Genomic DNA, 18,266 nt, shown 5'->3' with positions numbered 1-18,266 from the left:
GCAACCCAGAAGTGTGAGGGATTAAAATTCCAAAGAAAATCATCTTTGCATTCAGAAGTTAATGGATAATGGGGCGCCTGGGTGGCTCAGCTGATTAAGCAACCGACTTTGGCTCAGGTGATGATCTTGCTTTTTGTGAGTTCGAGCCCTGCATCAGGCTCTTTGCTGACAGCTCAGAGCCTGGAGCTTGCTTGGGTTCTGTCTCTCACTATATCTCTGCCCCTCTCCTGCTTGTGCTCTGTCTCTCTCTCTCTCTCTCTCTCAAAAATAAATAAACATTAAAAATTTAAAAAAAAAGAAGTTAATGGATAAACTCACAGTTATTCCTTCCTTTGTGAAGACAGATATGATGCACATTGTCATGATTTTTCAGGTGGATCACAGCAAGATCTAAATCTAGTTTCTCAAATCTGTAACCAGACTGGTAGTTCACCCTTCACTGGTGTTCTCTCTTTTCCACTTTCAGTCTCCCAACTGCCTCTTCCATGCTTCTTTTTTTTTAATTAAAAATGGATTTTATTCAATATTAACATGTAACAGATTAGTAATACATTGCTCATAGTCAAATGATTTAACCTAGGTTGAATATCCACTGGTTTAAATAAAACTTCAGATCATGTAAATAAGCTTTCCGGGCATCATAGCCTAGAGGTTCAGACTGTGTGGCTTTATCTACTCTTGAAGCAAAAGTCTTCTGTCAATCCTGGACTTTTTCTCAATCTTCCTGAATTTGGGGAACCAGTTCATCCCTCTCTTTCAGCTTCAGCTTCACCATTGAGCATTGATCTTTCATTATATCCTGACAAATACTCTGCCAGCCAAATGAAGACCTCCAGAGTCAAGAGTGCCTGTCAGAAAAAACCCTCTTGCTTCTTAAGATCACCTTCTGAATAAACTAGTTGCATGTGACTTAGGTCGTGATTTTGTGAGAACCCAAATCAAGAGCCCTTACCACTAATGTGAACCCAGTTTTTCATAGTGTAAGCATCCTATTGAACATTTTAGTTAGACATCCTCTCCTCATTTTTTACTCTTTAATTTGTTATTTCTTGAGAATATACATTGGAATCACGGAATCAAAATTTAATTACTTTTAAGGTTTTCATTATAGCTGACATATTGTTTTTCAAAATATATACCAATTTATGTAGCTACCAACAATGTATGTAGTTGGTACTTAATTAAAAATATTTCCCATGCCAATCTTGATAGAGTTAGTGTGATTTTGATCAGACTAAGTTTACATGCCAAATAAAAAAAAAGTTCTATATCATTTTAAAAACATACTGCTTATTTCCAATACTTTTAGCAAATATATTTTCTACTCTGATTTAATTATGAACAAAACTAGAAATATTTGAGTAAGATATAGTTACTATAATTAGGGAATAGTCAATTCTGATTACCACGTGTAAGAAAATTACTGTTTCATATTGTGGGTCACATAATTTATTGTATTTTGTTAGATAATTGATGAAATAGAGGCTTTCTTTTCAATGGGATATTTTTTCTAGATTTTTTCAAACACATCATCTTGAAAAAGTTAGACACATAAGCTATCAATTAAGAAAATTAAATATTAGAGCAATAAAATAAGGGCTACACAATGATATACATGACTAATAATGCAATCTCAATAAAACAATTCATTGAAATCTTATTTACTTGGTTGATAGAAATGTGAACTGTCATATTTGTTCTCATATATTAGTAATACACATTACATCTTCATAAAATAGATTTACAATTGATCTCTGTAATTGTCTTGTTTATATCATGAACATATATTTTTAAAATAAATAAATTTATGTTCACTCTATGTCCTTATTGCATATGTTTATGGTTCGATTTTGCTTTATTTCAAATATACAGCTTTCATTATTCTTAGAACGTAAGTTCCTTGAGGAAGTTAAACACTGGGAATCTTCTAACCTAATGTGTAATAATAGATGTGTATTAAATTTAAAAGAACATATTTTGTCAACTTTCCTTAATCAAAATAGATTATTTTCAAATGTTTTATACACCTTAATGTATATAAGACAAAATGCTTTTAAGAATAGAAAGTTGTTATTATATTAGGAGCCTTAGAATTCAAATTCTTATCTAACATATTTTTTTTATTTCACATTTTACTTTAAATTCCAGTTAGTAATACACAGTGTAATATTAATTTCAGATGCACAACTCAGTGATTCATCACTTGACTACTACAAACCCAGTGATGAGCTAATGGTCATTGCAATAAGCACACTCCTTAATATCCATCATCCATTTAACCCATTCCCCATTCAGCTCCCCTCCATCAGCCTTCAGTTTGTTCTCTATAGTTAAGAGTCTCTTTTATGGTTTGCCTCACTTTTCTTCCCCCACCATGTTCATTTGTTTTGTTTCTTAAATCCCACATATGAATGAAATCATATGATATTTGTCTTTCTCTGACTAACTAATTTCTTTTAGCATAATACTCACTAGCTCCATCCATGTTGTTGCAAATGGCAAGATTTCATTCTTTTTTATGGTTGATTAATGTTCCATTGTGTATAAATACCACTTCTTTATCCAACAATCAGTCAATGGGCATCTGGGTTCTTTCCATAGTTTGGTTACTGTTGACAATGCTACTATAAATATTGAGGTACATGTGCCCCTTTGAATCAGTATTTCTATACTCTTTTGGTAAAGACTTACCAGTGCAATTTCTGGGTCAAGGAGAGTTTTATTTTTAGCTTTTTGAGGAAGCTCCATTCTGTTTTTGAGTTTGATTATACCAGTTTGCATTTCCAGCAACAGTGTAAGAGGTTTCCCTTTTCTTTGCATCCTTACCACTGTTGTTTCCTGGGTTGTTAAGTTTAGCCATTCTGAAAGGTGTGAGGTGACATCTTATTGTGGTTTGAATTTGTATTTCTCTGATGATTAGTGACGTTAGCGTTATTTCATGTTTCTGTTAGTCATCTGGATGTCTTCCTTCAAAAAGTGTTCATGTCTTTTGCCCATTTCTTCACTGGATTTTTTTTTTTTTTGGGTGTTGAGTTTGAGATGGTTTATATATGTCATTTATAAATATCTTCTCCCATTCCAAAGGTGTCCTTTTAGTTTTGTTGATTATTTCCATCACTATGCAGAAACTTTTTATCTTGATGGAGTCCCAATAGTTCCTTTTTGCTGTTATTTCCCTTGCCTCAAGAGACATATCTAATAAGAATCTATGGCCAATGTCAAAGAGGTTACTGCCTGTGTTCTTAGTTGGACTTTGATGGTTTCCTGTCTCACGTTTAGAACTTTCATCTATTTTGAATTTATTTTTATGTATGGTGTAAGAAAGTGGTCCAGTTTCATTCTTTTGCATGCGCTGTCCAGTTTTTCCAACACCATTTGCTACAGAGACTTTTTTCCATTGGATATTCTTAACTGTGGTGTCAAAACTAGTTGACCATAGTTGTAGGTTCTTTTCTGGATTTTCTATTCTGTCCCATTGATCTATGTGTTTGGTTTTTATGCCAATACCATACTATCTTGATCACTACAGCTTTGTAACATACCCTGAAGTCCAGAATTGTGATGCCTCTGGATTTGCTTTTTTTGTTCAAGATTATTTCAGCTTTGGGGTCTTTTGTGGTTCCATACAAATATTTAGGATAGTTTGTTCTAGCTCTGTGTAAAATGCTGGTGATATTTTGAAAGGGATTTCATTAAATGTGTAGATTGCTTTGGGTGCTATAGACATTTTAATAATGTCTGTTCTTCCAATTCATGAGCATGGAATGTTCTTCTATTTCTTCATGTCTTCTTCAGTTTCTTTCATAAGTGTTTTAAAGTTTACAAAGTATAGATCTTTTACCTCTTTGGTTAGATTTATTTTATGGGTTATGGTGCAATTATAACAGTTATTGGTTCCTTGCTTTTTCTTTCTGAGGCTTTATTATTGGAGTATAGAAATTCAACAAAATTCCACCTCACTCTTTGACCAAGGTTCTTTCTTCTCCACAACACCCACAATCCATTTCGCTCCTAAACCACATTTCTGCATGTCTTAATCTCTATGATGCACCTTTTTCTCTCCCTCTAGTTGTACATTTTGTTCTGTTAGTCCTCAGAACAACTTACTGGGTATTCAAAATACTTTGATATTTATCTAGCTGTTTGAGGTATGAGGTATGAGTAGTAAGGGTCCTATTACTACTCTTTCTTACTACCTCCCAACATATTTTTCAAATGAGCAAATAATCTATTAAATGTACTGATGACTCCTGTTTTTCTATGTTGCATACATAGAATACAACAGCTTTTTTCAATTATTTTTCAAGAAGTATTATCTACAATTAATTAAAATAATATGTAATAGTATATACATCTATAACAAGAAAAGTAAAGACAACTGGCTTCTCTCTTAAGTTAATAAAATAACATTCTCCTTTGGTGGAAAAGAAAATTTGCATGCTTAAATCAAATTCAGTAGGTTGATAATATTAATTATTAATAATTATATGTTAATATATGCATATGATATATATTTAGGTTAATAATTTTTGTAATAATTATTATTTGTTATCTGTCAGATTTAGATAAGGATGTTAATTACTGTTTAAAACGAGTTCGATATTTATTCTCTTCAATCCATGAGAATATTCGGACAAACACTTATTTCATTCCTTACAAGCATAATATCAACATCATTCTAAAAAATAACAAGTGGGCATTAATTTAAATTAAGATTAAATAAGTTAAATATAAAGTAAAATAAAATTATTTTAGAACTCATATTATGTTTATATTGACACATAAACATATTTATATACAAACTATTGTATTCATTTTGATTTTTATATTACCTCCATGCTAAAACTGAGCACTTTCAAGACATGACTAAAATAGGTAAAAATATGATAATCTGGTGATATTTGAAGCAATAGACCAATGTATGGGTACTAAAAAACAAAATAAAACAATATAAAACAACTTAAATACAATCTTATCTCAAAAGAATTTTAATTTAGTAGGTCAACATTTGAAGAATATTTTTTAAATGTTTTTTTAAAATTTATTTCTAAGAGAGAGAGAGAGAGACAGCGTGAGCAGGGGAGGGTCAGAGAGAGAGGGAGTCACAGACTGAAACAGGCTCCAAGCTCTGAGCTGGCAGTCAGCAACAGAGCCCGATGCGGGGCTTGAACCCACGAACCGCGAGATCATGACCTAAGCGAAAGTCGGACACTTAACCGACAGCCACCCAGGCTCCCCATTGAAGAATATTTTTGACAAGGCTTTTAACTAGTAACATTTCTGATTAATTTCAAAGATCCAACTTGTCACAGACCCCTGAGTAAATAGAAATGGGAAAAGATAAAATGTCAGTGTACTCTGAAATTTTTTCTCCTAAATCTTTAGCGTTTTATTGAATTAAACAACTGGAAAAGGATTTGGGAATTTGATGACAGAGATTTGATAAATAGTTTATCAATAATTTGCAGCAGATAAAACCACATAAGCATCTGTTCCGGAACCAGATAACTAAATTGAACATGTGCTTTGGAAATGGTTGAGTTGGTTTAAACCTTAAAGCAAGGAAGAAAATCGAAGCCATTTTTGCTACCAAATTACATTACCTGGTCTAGAAATACTGAAATATCTTTTAATATTTGAAATGAATATTTTGTAGAAAATGCAGCTATATCATTTTCAGTCAGCATGCAATTGGATTGAAAATACTGCTCTCCCTCCAGGCAATGCGATTCTGCTTTTCTTCTATTATATGCATACTAATTCCATTAAAAAGGAGAATTACTGATTTGTGAGTAGATTGTTGAAGCTTGAATGTATATTGGTGCCTTTAAAAGTTTAGGAAGTCTCTTTACCAAGAACCATACCTCTGTCTGAAAAAAGAAATCTTAGAGCTATAATATTAGCAAACACAGAATCTGTCAACAAACCTAGATTTGCTGTTTTGGTCAAGAAGTTGCATGCAAAATTGTGACCGATTTCTACATTGGCAAGTGCTGCTGTATTTATTTTGGTCTTATTCCAGCAACATTGTCTAATATGACAAAAATCTTTCTCATTATCAGAATTACAGCCTTGACTCATCCTTTTTTAAAAAAAATAAATTAATATGATCAGAGTAAAACATGATGCTTTCTACCATTCAGAGAATTTGTTGGGTTTGCATAGAATTAGCCTTGAAGTATTTGATAGAATTTTTACTGGGAAATATTTTTTCCCCCATACAAAATGAAATCCTTAAATAATAACTTGACAGAAATGAATCTGCCTATGGCTTTGCTTCCTGGGTAGATGTTAGGGGCCACACAAATAAGGACAGCTTTTTATTTATGGCTCTGTGATTACAAATTCACCAGCTGGTAGGCACATACAGTTGACTTTTGAACAATGCAAAGGTTGGGGGCACAGACCTCCATACAGTCAAATATCCACGTGTAACTTTTGACTCTCTCAGATGTTAATTACAAATAGCCTACTACTGACTAGAAGTTTTGCCAATATATAAACAGTTGATTAACACATATTTTGTATGTTGCATGTATTACATACTGTGTTCTTAGAATAATATCTAACCTCTAATTATTTTCAGTACTTCTAAGCTATGCAGCTTGTTTGAGAGTTTTTCAAACTGTTGCAAATCTTCCAAAATTTTTCCACTGTATGTATTGAAAAAAATCAACAAATAATTGAACTTCTGCAACTCAAACACATGCTGTTCAAGGGTCAATTGTAATTTATCAACATGCCCATCTGAAAATGGTGATTGAAGGCAGAAGAAAGATATCATCTTGAAGACTTGTCAGATTTACTGCAAGTGGACATCTATGAATGTAGAATCAATACATAAGTTTTGATAGGAACGTTTGTTGATATAGTCATGGTCTGCCCTTACCTGTGCTTTTGCTTTCTGTGGTTTAAGTTACCCACAGTCATCCATAGTCTGGAAGCAGATGATCCTAGTTCTGATGTTTCTTCTTCACAAAGTCATTTAGTACATCACGAAGTCTACATTATTCACATCACTTCATCTCATAATGTGGGCATTTTGTGCTTTCACATCTTCAAAAAGAAGGGTGAATATAGTGCAATAAGATATTTTAAGACAGAGACCACATGCCCATAGCTTTTATTACAGTATATTGTTATAATTGCTCTATTTTTAAAAATATTTTTAAAAAAATTTATGTCTTTATTTTACTTTGAGAGACAGAAACAGAGAGTGAGCAGGGGAGGGGCAGAGAGCGAGGGAGAACACAGAATCTGAAGCAGGCTCCAGGCTCTGAGCTGGCAGCACAGAGCCTGATGCGGGGCTCGAATCCACAGACTGTGAGATCATGACCGCCTGAGCCACCTAGATACCCCGATAATTGCTCTATTTTATTATTGCTGTTAATTGCTTTGCTTAATTTAATATATAAATTAAACTTATCATAGGTATGTATGGGTGGAAATAAAAGCATAGAATATATAAGGTTTGATATTATCTGCACTTTTAGACATCCACTAAGGGTCTTGGAGTCTATCCCATGCAGATACGGGGGGACTACTGTACTACTTAAAATGAAATGTGGATTGTAACTCCCTTACTAAAAGGAAAAGAGTAGCAGATTTTACCAAAGTTGACTTCATTAACTTGTGAAAAAAGGAGATTGTAAAATATGACTTGAATGAGAAGATTTTGAGATAATTTTGCAACTCTTAAATCAAGAGGTTTTTTTTCCTATAGCAGAGACTACTAGTTTTCTACTCAATACCAATCAATTTTATCCTCATTTCTTAAACTGCCTATAATAGTAGAGGCAGAAATACATATCCTTCCTTCCCAATAAAAAGACTTCCTTTCCCATATTCCATCTTAGATAAGAGGAGGATGGCCAGAGAATGTAAGCAGTTATTAAACTTTTCCTTTTCCCACTTCATGTTTCTTCTTGCTGGAAACATGTACTTGATGGCTGGTGCTCTTGCGGTCCTATCACCATGAGCTTCGTATTAAGCAAGGTGGAGATTAAAGACTGGAAAGCATGTGAGAAGGAGACTGATATTGATAAATGAGGAAAAAGCAAATCTCTATTTTGTTTAAAACTATGCTTGTTCTACTTCTCTGTAACTATAGTTAAACAGCGTTAGTATTTCTAGTCATGAAAATGTTGAATTCATTTGATAAAACACACTTTTGTAAATCAGCATTTTGGCATAGCTATAACCAAATTGGGTGTTAAAAATTGAATAGGTGTCAAAAATTATACAGCAATTACCATTACATATTATCTTTCATCACTTTGATGTAAATAATTATAAAACTATAAAATATACTACATATAACTCTAAAATATAAAATGTAAATACTATATAATATAAATGCTATAAAATAGTTATAAAATTGAAATTTACTTCATATTAGAATCAAAGTGTATTTTGTGTGTATGTGTGTGGGGAGGCATTTATAATGTTTTCTTGCCTTTTCCTTGATACTGATTCTTCATTTTTGTTCTGAAACATAAAATTGAAAGAGATAAGTTTATCTGTAGACAGTGGTCAGTTTCCATCAGAGGCAGATATTTTGCTGTGGAATGGATTGGGAAGTATTTTTAGGATCACCACTTGTGGAACAAAGGGAAGGAAATAGGACTGGTGAGATGGAGAAGTTGAGCAGTGAAGCCACCTTCATTTTAGCTTCAGTTGACCACACAGGAACTGGGGACATGGAATTTCAAAGTGGTGTCTAGTCAAGGCAAGTGGGCTAGGTTTTATTACACTGGCACTGACCAGTCTTTGGATGTGGGTCACCCAAGGAAATAGGTTTAGTTTTTGAAAGGCAGTTATCATTGGAGTAGAGGTTGAGAGTCACAGGCAGTCTGACAGTAGCATCTCCTGCTGTGGTTACAAATCCTTTAGCTCGGAATGGTAATCTGAGTATCATTATCACTTAGTCACTGAATATACAATGATTTTGTTACAGAATTAATTTACGATGCAAAAAAGTGATATGCATGTGCATTGCTCTGAAGGGAAATAAAATTGATCAGATTCTCAATTTTTAAATTTCTGCCTCAGATAAAAATATTTTAAAATGTCTTACTTTTTTAGATATTGCTTATTTAAAAGTATAGTGTGCAAATTAGGAGAAAAAAGACATTTAAGCAGCATCAAATTTTAGGCAATCTTGCCTTAGGTGAGTCTATCCTTAGGTGAAGTGATTTGAGGCTTGCTGATAAAGTTAAGGGAATTTTTGCTGATTCCAAATTTCCATGTAAGTGCAACCAATTGGTATTTTCATCCCTAAAAAGCTAAGCACCTAGAACAATTAATTATTGCTTTTGATGAATCTGTTATAAAAATGAGTTATCCTAAATCAAAATGAACACAAAAATGACTGAAGAATAATAAATCCATAGCATACCGTGTTTTGAGCAAGACATTTATATTTTTATTTCCTCATTTCTTACTCTGCAAAAATTGTTTCTACATGAAAGTGATTTAATTAGTGTTAAAAATGCCCCAAGACCCAAAAATGAACACCGAACAAGTACAAAGTATTATGGTTTTTTATCCTAATAATTAGCTACCTTTTTCTCTCAATTGTTTAATCTAAGAAGGAAAAATAAATAGCAATCCATATTCTTTCTACCACATTAAAAATAAATAAAAATTTAATTTTTTCCAATTGGTGTATTAGACTGGCAAATGCATTATTTCATGACTAATGGATCCATGAGGATCTTATTATGATTTCTGATAAAATAGTATAGTTTGAGCCTTGAGAATGTGTGAATTGATAGTGGTTGCTGTCTACTTAAATTGTATATAACACTGAGTAATACTGAGAGAGGAAAACATTTAAAAAGAAAAAATAGAAAAAAAAATTTCCCCTTTTTAGTTTGAAATATCTATGACAAATGTCATGGTATCTTCTAATTCTATATATGTTAAAAGGACACATCTGATGTCGATGATCACCTGCATATCCTCTCTAACCAATCATGTTTGGCAATTTTTCTTCATTTAGAGTTCAGTTCAGCTTTTTAGGGCAAAATGGCAGAGAAGTTGGGAACTGCATGCATTTTGCTTGCACCTATCTCTCAAACAGAGAAGGCCTGAAGTCATAGGACACTGAACCACAGGAGTTTGGGAAAAGAAAGAGACAGAGTACATTGGGAAGGCAAACTCATAAGGGTGGCTACCTCAAGAAACAAGCCAAAGTACACCTGGTGGAGAGTCCCAAATACCACTACAAGTAGGGAAATAAAATAACCAAAGTCTCAACAAAAGAAACCAAGAGACACCATTCAAAGAACACTTCCAGAATGGACAGACCCTGGACAGCCAAAGAGCCCTCTTTAATACAGCAGCACCGTCAGGGGCAGAGTGCATAACAAGCTTTTAAAATTAACATGAGATAGAAACTTCACCAAAATGACGAAACAGAAGAACTCTCCTCCGAAGAAATTCCAGGAAGAAATGACAGCTTAAGTACTGTTCAAAACAGATATAAGCAACATAACTGAACAAGAATTTAGAACAATAGTCATAAAATTAATCACTGGGCTTGAAAAAGGCATGGAAGACATCAGAGAAACCATTGCTACAAAGACTATGGAGCTTAAAAATAGTTGTGATGAATTAAAAAATGCTATAAATGAGTTACATAATAAAATGGAAGTGTCCAAATCACGGATTGAAGAGGCAGAAAGAAGAATAAGTGATTTAGAAGACACAATTATAGAAAAAGAGGAAGCTGAGCAAAACAGAGATAAACTGATCCAGGAACACAAAAGGAGAGTTCGAAGGCTCAGCTATACAATCAAATGGAATAATATCTGTATCATAGGAATTCCAGAAGAGGAAGAAAGAGGGAAAGGTGCTGAAGGAGTCATTGAACAAGTAATAGCAGAGAAGTTGAAATCCAAGAGGCACAGAGAACACACTCAGACGTAACTTGAATCGATCTTCTGCATGATATATCATAGTGAAACTGGCAAAATATAAGGGCAAAGAGAATTTTGAAGGCAGTTAGCGATAAAAGCGCCCTAACATACAAAGGGAAACCTATCAGAGTGGTGACAGACCTATCTACTGAAACTTGGCAGGCCAGAAAGGAATGGCAGGAAATCTTCAATGTGATGAACAGGAAAAATATGCAGCCAAGAATCCTCAATACAGCAAGCTTGTCATTCAGAAAAGAAGGAGAAATAAAAGTCTTCCCAAATAAACAAAAACTGAAAGAATTTATCACCACTAAACCAGCCCTACAAGAAATCCTGAAGGGGACTCTCTGAGGGAAATGTTGCAAGGAGCACAAGGAACCAGAGACACCACCAAAAACATGAATACTACAAAGGGCACAATGACTCTAAACCCATATTTTTCCATAATAACACTGAATGCAAATGGGATGAATGCTCCAATCAAAAGACATAAGGTAGGAGAATGCATAAAAAAGCAAAATCCATCTATTTGCTGTCTACAAGAAACTCATCTTAGACTTGAGGACACCTTCCGATTGAAAGTAAGGGGATGGAGAAATATCTATCATGCTACTGGAAGTCACAAGACAGCTGGAGTAGCTATACTTATGTCAGACAAACTGGACTTTAAAGTAAAGGCAGTAACAAGTGATGAAGAAGGGTATTGTATAATAATTACAGGGTCTATCCATCAGGAAGAGCTAATAATTATACATGTCTATGCACAGAATATGGAGAACCTAAATACATGAAACAATCACAAAAGAAACAATCTTATGGATAAGAATGTGCTGATAGCAGGGGACTTTAAAACTCCACTTACAGCAATGGACAGATCAACTAGACAGAAAATCACCAAAGAAACAATGGACTTGAATGACACATTGGACCAAATGGATTTGAAAGATATATTTAGAACTCTACATCCTCTGGCCATGGAATTCACTTTCTTTTCAACTGTGCATGGCATATTCTCCAAGATAGATCACATACTGGGTCACAAAGCAGCCCTCAATAAATATAAAAGAATTGAGATCATAACATGCACACTTTCAGATCACAATGCTATGAAACTTGAAGTCAACCACAGGAAGAAGTCTGGAAAACCTCTGAAAACATGGAGGTTAAAGAACACTCTACTAAAGAATGAATGGGCCAATCAGGCAATTAGAGAAGAAATAAGAAATTATGGAAACAAATGAAAATAAAAATACAACAACCCAAACTCTATGGGATGTGACAAAGGCAGTCCTTAGAGGAAAGTACATTGCACGCCAGGCCAATTTCAAAAAATTAGAAAAAGCACAAGTACAAAATCTAACAGCGCACCTAGAAAACTAGAGGGAGAGCAACAAGAGCACACCAAACCCAGTAGAAGAAGAGAAATACTAAAAATCAAGGCAGAAATAAACTATATAGATAGTAAAGAAACAGTTGAACAGATCAATGAAACCAAGAGTTGGTTTTTTGAAAAAATAAACAAAATTGACAAANGAAAGTAAATTGCACTCCAGGCCTATTTCAAGAAATTAGAGAAAGTGCAAGTGCAGAATCTAATAACTCGACTAAAGGAACTAGAGGCAGAGCAACAGGAGCACCCCAAACCCTGTAGAAGAAGAGAAATAGGAAAAATCAGAGCAGAAATAAACAACTAAGAGACCAAAGAAACAATTGAACAGATCAATGAAACCAAGAGTTGGTTCTTTGAAAAAATAAACAAAATTGACAAACCTCTAGCCAGGCTTCTCAAAAAGCAAAGAGAGAGTACCCAAATAGACAAAATCATGAATGAAAATGGACTTATTACAACCAACCCCTCAGAAATACAAGTAATTATCAGGGAATACTATGAAAAATTATATGCCAACAAACTAGACAACGTATAAGAAATGGACAAATTCCTAAACCCACACTCACTACCCAAATTGACACAGGAAGAGATAGAAAATCTAAAAAGACCCATAACTGGTGAGGAAATCGAATCAGTTATCCAAAATCTCCCAACAAATAAGAGCCCTGGGCCAGATGGTTTCCCTGGGGAATTCTATCATACATTTAAAACATAATTAATACCGATTCTTCTCAAGCTATTCCAAAAAATAGAAATCGAAGGAAAACTTCCAGACTCATTTTATGAAGCCAGCATCACTTTGATTTCCAAGCCAGCCAGAGATCCAGCAAAAAAGAGAACTACAGGCCAATATCCTTGATGAATACGAATGCAAAAATCCTTGGCAAGGTACTTGCAAATCGAATCCAAGAGCACTAAAAAAGAATTATCTGGCATGATCAAGTGGGATTCATTCCTGGGTTACAGGGCTGGTTCAACATTCGCAAATCAATAAATGTGATCCATCACATCAACAAAAGAAAAGATAAAAACCATATGATCCTGTCAATAGATGCAGAAAACACATTGGACAAAATACAGCATTCCTTCTTAGTAAAGAACCTCGAGAATGTTGGGATAGAAGGAACTTACTTAAACATCATAAAAGTCATCTATGAGAAGACCCCAGCTAACATCATCCTCCATAGCAAGAACCTGAGTTCTTTCCCCCTGAAATCAGGAACACGACAGGGATGCCCAGTCTCACCACTGTTGTTTAACATAGTGCTGGAAGTCCTAGCATCAGCCATCAGATAACAAAAGGAAATAAAAGGCATCAGAACTGGCAAAGAAGAAGTAAAACTTTCACTTTTCAAAGATGACATAATACTCTACATAGAAGACTCAACAGACTCCTGCAGAAGCATACTAGAAATGATCCATGAATTCAGCAAAGTTGCAGGATACAAAAATCAATGTACAGAAATCAGTTGCATTTTTATACACCAATAATGAAGCAACAGAAAGAGAAATCAAGAAACTGATCCCAATCACAATTGCACAAAAAAACCATAAAATGCCTATGAATAAACCTAACCTAAGATATAGGAGATACGTATGATGAAAACTATAGAAAACTTATGAAGGAAATTGAAGAAGACACAACGAAATGGAAAAACATTCCATGCTCATGGATAGGAAGAATATTGTTAAAATTAAAATATCATTACTACCCAGAGCAATCTACACATTCAATGCAATCCGAATCAAAATTGCACCGCATTCTTCTCAAAGCTAGAACGAACTATCCTAAAATTTGTATGGAACCACAAAAAAACCGGAAAAGCCAAAGTAACATTGAAGAAGAAAACCAAAGCGGGAGGCATCAGCATCCCAGACTTTAGCCTCTACTACAAAGCTGTCATCATAAAGACAGTATTGTATTGGCACAAAAACAGACACATAGACCAATGCAATGGAATAGAGAACTCAGAACTGGACTCACAAATATATGGCCAACTAATCTTTGATAAAGTGGGATAGAGTATCCAATGGAAAAAAGAGCCTCTTTAACAGGTGGTGCCTTGAGAACTGGATAGCAACATGCAGAAGAATGAAACTAGATCATTTTCTCACACTATACACAAAAATGAACTCAAAATGGATAAAGGACCTGAATGTGAGACAGGAAACCATCAAAACCCTAGAAGAGAAGGCAGGAAAAAACGTCCTTGACCTCAAATGCAGCGATTTCTTACTTGACACATCCCCAAAGGTAAGGGAATAAAGAGCAAAAATGAACTATTGGGACCTTATCAAGATAAAAAGCTTCTTCACGGCAAGGGAGTCAATCAATAAAACGAATAGGCAACTGACAGAATGGGAAAAGATAGTTGCAAATCACATATCAGATACAGGGCTAGTATACAAAATCTATAAGGAACTCACCACACTCCACACCCAAAAAACACATAATCCAGTGAAGAAATGGGTGGAAGACATGAACAGACACTTCTCCAAAGAGGACATCCAGATGGCCAACAGGCACATGAAATGATGCTCAGTGGCCCTCATCATCAGGGAAATGCAGATCAAAACCACACTGAGACACCACCTCACGCCGGTCAGAGTGGCTAAAATGAACAAATCAGGAGACTCTAGATGCTGGCAAGGATGTGGATAAACGGACACCCTCCTACACTGTTGGTGGGAATGTAAATTGGTGCAACCCCTCTGGAAAACAGTAAGGAGGTTCCTCAAAAAATTAATCCTATTACCCAGCAATAGCACAGCTAGGCATTTACCCAAGGGATACAGGAGTGCTGATGCATAGGAGCACATGTACCCCAATGTTCATAGCAGCACTCTCAACAATAGCCAAATCATGAAACGAGCCTAAGAGTCCATCAACTGATGAATAGATCAAGAAGATGTGGTTTATCTATACGATGGAATACTACATGGCAATGAAAAAGAATGAAATCTGGCCATGTGTAGCCACATGGATGGAACTGGAGGGCGTTATGCTGACAAAAATAAGTCAGGCAGAGAAGGACAGATACCATATGTTTGCACATATTAGTGGATTAGGAGGAAGCTAACGGAGGACCATGAAGGAGGAGAAGGGGAAAAATAGTGGGGGAGAGGGAGGGAGGCAAACCATGAGGGACTCTTGAATGCTGAGAACAAACTGAGGGCTGATGGGGGTGGGTGAAAGTGCAAGAGTTGAAGATGGGCATGGGGGAGGGCATTTTTGGGATGAGCACAGGGTGTTATATGGAAACCAACTTGACAATAAACTATTGAAGAAAAAAAAAGTTCAGTTCAAATGCTTGACATCAGATTTCTGTAACAAAGAGCTACTCATTTTCCCTAACTATTCCTTTCTAGTTTTGATTCTAGTTTCAGCAGTTAAAACAATGAAGACACTAATTACCAAAGTGACTGAAAAAAGACAGAAGTTATTTTACACTAATCATCTCAGCAAAATTTCACTAGCAGTGCCTTGGTACTTTTACATAGGGAATACTCTTTAAGTGTATTTTAAATTTGGTGGAAAGGAAATAATATTAAAGTGATCCATGCTCCAAATTTGACTTTATCATTTAGAACTAAGTGATTGAACACAATTCAGTTCACTCCTGTGAACTTCATTTTACCCATTTTTCCAGCTAAGGGTTTTGATACCCATCTTAGAGAACTGTTGGAAAGTGGGACTGGAATAGAACATAGAAAACATTCAGCACTGTGCATGACAAGTGATAAGCACTTGAAAATATTTCCATTTTCTCTCATTTTTCGTTCTTATTTATTTTTGCTGTAGTTTTTAAAATCTTTTAAACTTATACAATTTTTATATCTTTGCCCCCTTGCCTATCTTTCTTAAATATCAGTGCTTTTTTCTCTGTTCAGGATTTCTATCACTTGGGGTTTACTATGAAATATTTTGTCACAAGTTTTCTTTAGTGTTATACCTCCCTCTTCCCATATCTAGACACTCACTGTGATTTTTAAAAAATATTGTCCTTTAATGACTCAGATTCCTTTACTAAGCATTCATGTATTTACTTAGCCAATTTATTCATGTATTCAATGAATTAAATAAGTAAATAAGTACACATGTAAAACCCATTTTGTGCATAGCACTTTGCCATTACATTCACAGCAGGGATTGAAATAGTCAGAATTGTAGGGGCAAAAACAAGTATAAAGTGTACACGTATTTAAATACTTCTTGGGATTAAGCAGAGCCCCTTCATTGAAACTGAGACACAGGTCTCCAAACATTCTTGATTCATAGCACCCTTAGGTCAAAAGAAATACTGATAATCATGTTTATTGATTATTTAGACCAAAAATGTATCTATCTATCTATCTATCTATCTATCTATCTATCTATCTATTTATCTATCTATCTATCATCTATCATCTATCTACTTACTCACTTGCTTGATATGGAACACCTTATGAATTTGCATGTCATCCTTGCACAGGGGGCATACTAATCTTCTCTGTATTGTTCCAATTCTTAGTTTGTGCTCCCGAAGCAAGCAGTAGACCAAACATTTAATATCAGTGGTCTATGTGGTAGCCTGAGAGCTGTCAACAATAACTACTTGGGGAAAATGGAGCTCGGCTGTGCAGTGCAGTGTGTGACATCCATAGTGTGTACAAGAGGTCCCTTTTAGGATTGGATAGAATTATGTGTGGGAACAAACAGAAGCAACATGAAGTACAAAGGCTGAAAAGTCCAAGAAATCTAAACTCAGATTTGGAAATTCAGAATCTTTATAAGGGGCACATTAGTAAGTAGAAGAACATAAAAGATTTAATATATCTATGTTATATACATCACATATAGATCTTCAGAGATATAAAGACTTTGACATGAGGTGTATTGGTTTACATTTGTTCTTTAGTCCCAAACCCCACTAAATGTTAGGAGTAGGTTGGTGTTCAAAACTACTACCAAAACATCTAAATAAGAAGAAAAGAAAGAATATGACGTAAGTAGAATGAAGTATATTTTTATTTTTTTTTAATTTAGTATTGAGACAGAGAGACACAGAGCATGAGCGGAGGAGGGGCAGAGACAGAGAGGGAGACACAGAATCTGAAGCAGGCTCCAGGCTCTGAGCTGTCAGCACAGAACCCAATGTGGGGCTCGAACTCATGAACCATGAGATCATGACCTGAGCTGAATTCAGATGCTTCACCGGCTGAGCCAACAAGGCACTCCAAATGAAGTGAAGTGTATTTTAAGTCTCCATTCTGAATTTGACTCAGTACTCACTTGTACAGCCTCAATAAAGAGAGTCACTTGAGACAAATTAGAATAGATGAATTGTGTGATGTTACTAGAGTTTGGTTTTCTTTTAATCAGTTCTTTCAAATAACTTTGTATAGATAAAACTGACAATGTGGGACTTATAGATAAAACCAGTGGTTAAACATTGACAAAAGAAATTTAAAACTTTATCTCAGTTGATGATAGATCAATTTTTACATGTAAAGACAAATATGTAATATTTAGCTATGGATTCACCAATACAAATTAACCTTTACTGTTTCACCCAGTGAAATATAATTTTGCTTTATATATAGGTGTACACGTATGTAAAAATTAAATGATCTATACGCTTAAGAACTGTGCACTTTATAATGGATTATGTCTCAAGAAATCTTTTAAAACAAAAATTTGCTTTGAGTATTCAAATTATTTGGGTACCCCAATGTTCATAGCAGCACTCTCCACAATAGCTAAAACATGGAAAGAGCCTAAGTGTCCATCCACAGATGAATGGATCAAGAAGATGTGGTTTATCTATACCATGGAATACTACATGGCAATGAGAAACAATGAAATCTGACCATGTGTAGCAACATGGATGGACCTTGAGGGTGTTATGCTGAGCGAAATAAGTCAGGCAGAGAAGGACAAATATCATATGTTTGCACATATAGGAGGATTAGGA

General features: G+C 34.8%; 1 non-coding gene across 1 annotated transcript; it reads right to left on the bottom strand.

Annotated features, from left to right (window-relative positions):
- Positions 1-16,739: 16,739 nt before the first annotated feature.
- LOC120219853 lies at positions 16,740-16,844 on the bottom strand. Its single transcript, XR_005525415.1, has one exon. It is a non-coding gene; the product is annotated as a U6 spliceosomal RNA (small nuclear RNA).
- Between the last annotated feature and the right edge of the window lie 1,422 nt (positions 16,845-18,266).

Source organism: Hyaena hyaena, unplaced genomic scaffold, assembly GCF_003009895.1.
Source record: "Hyaena hyaena isolate Hyena2069 unplaced genomic scaffold, ASM300989v1 scaffold_654, whole genome shotgun sequence".
Taxonomy (NCBI): Eukaryota; Metazoa; Chordata; class Mammalia; order Carnivora; family Hyaenidae; genus Hyaena; species Hyaena hyaena.
Note: the sequence above shows the minus strand (reverse complement) of the source record. Positions and strands in the feature narration are given on the sequence as shown.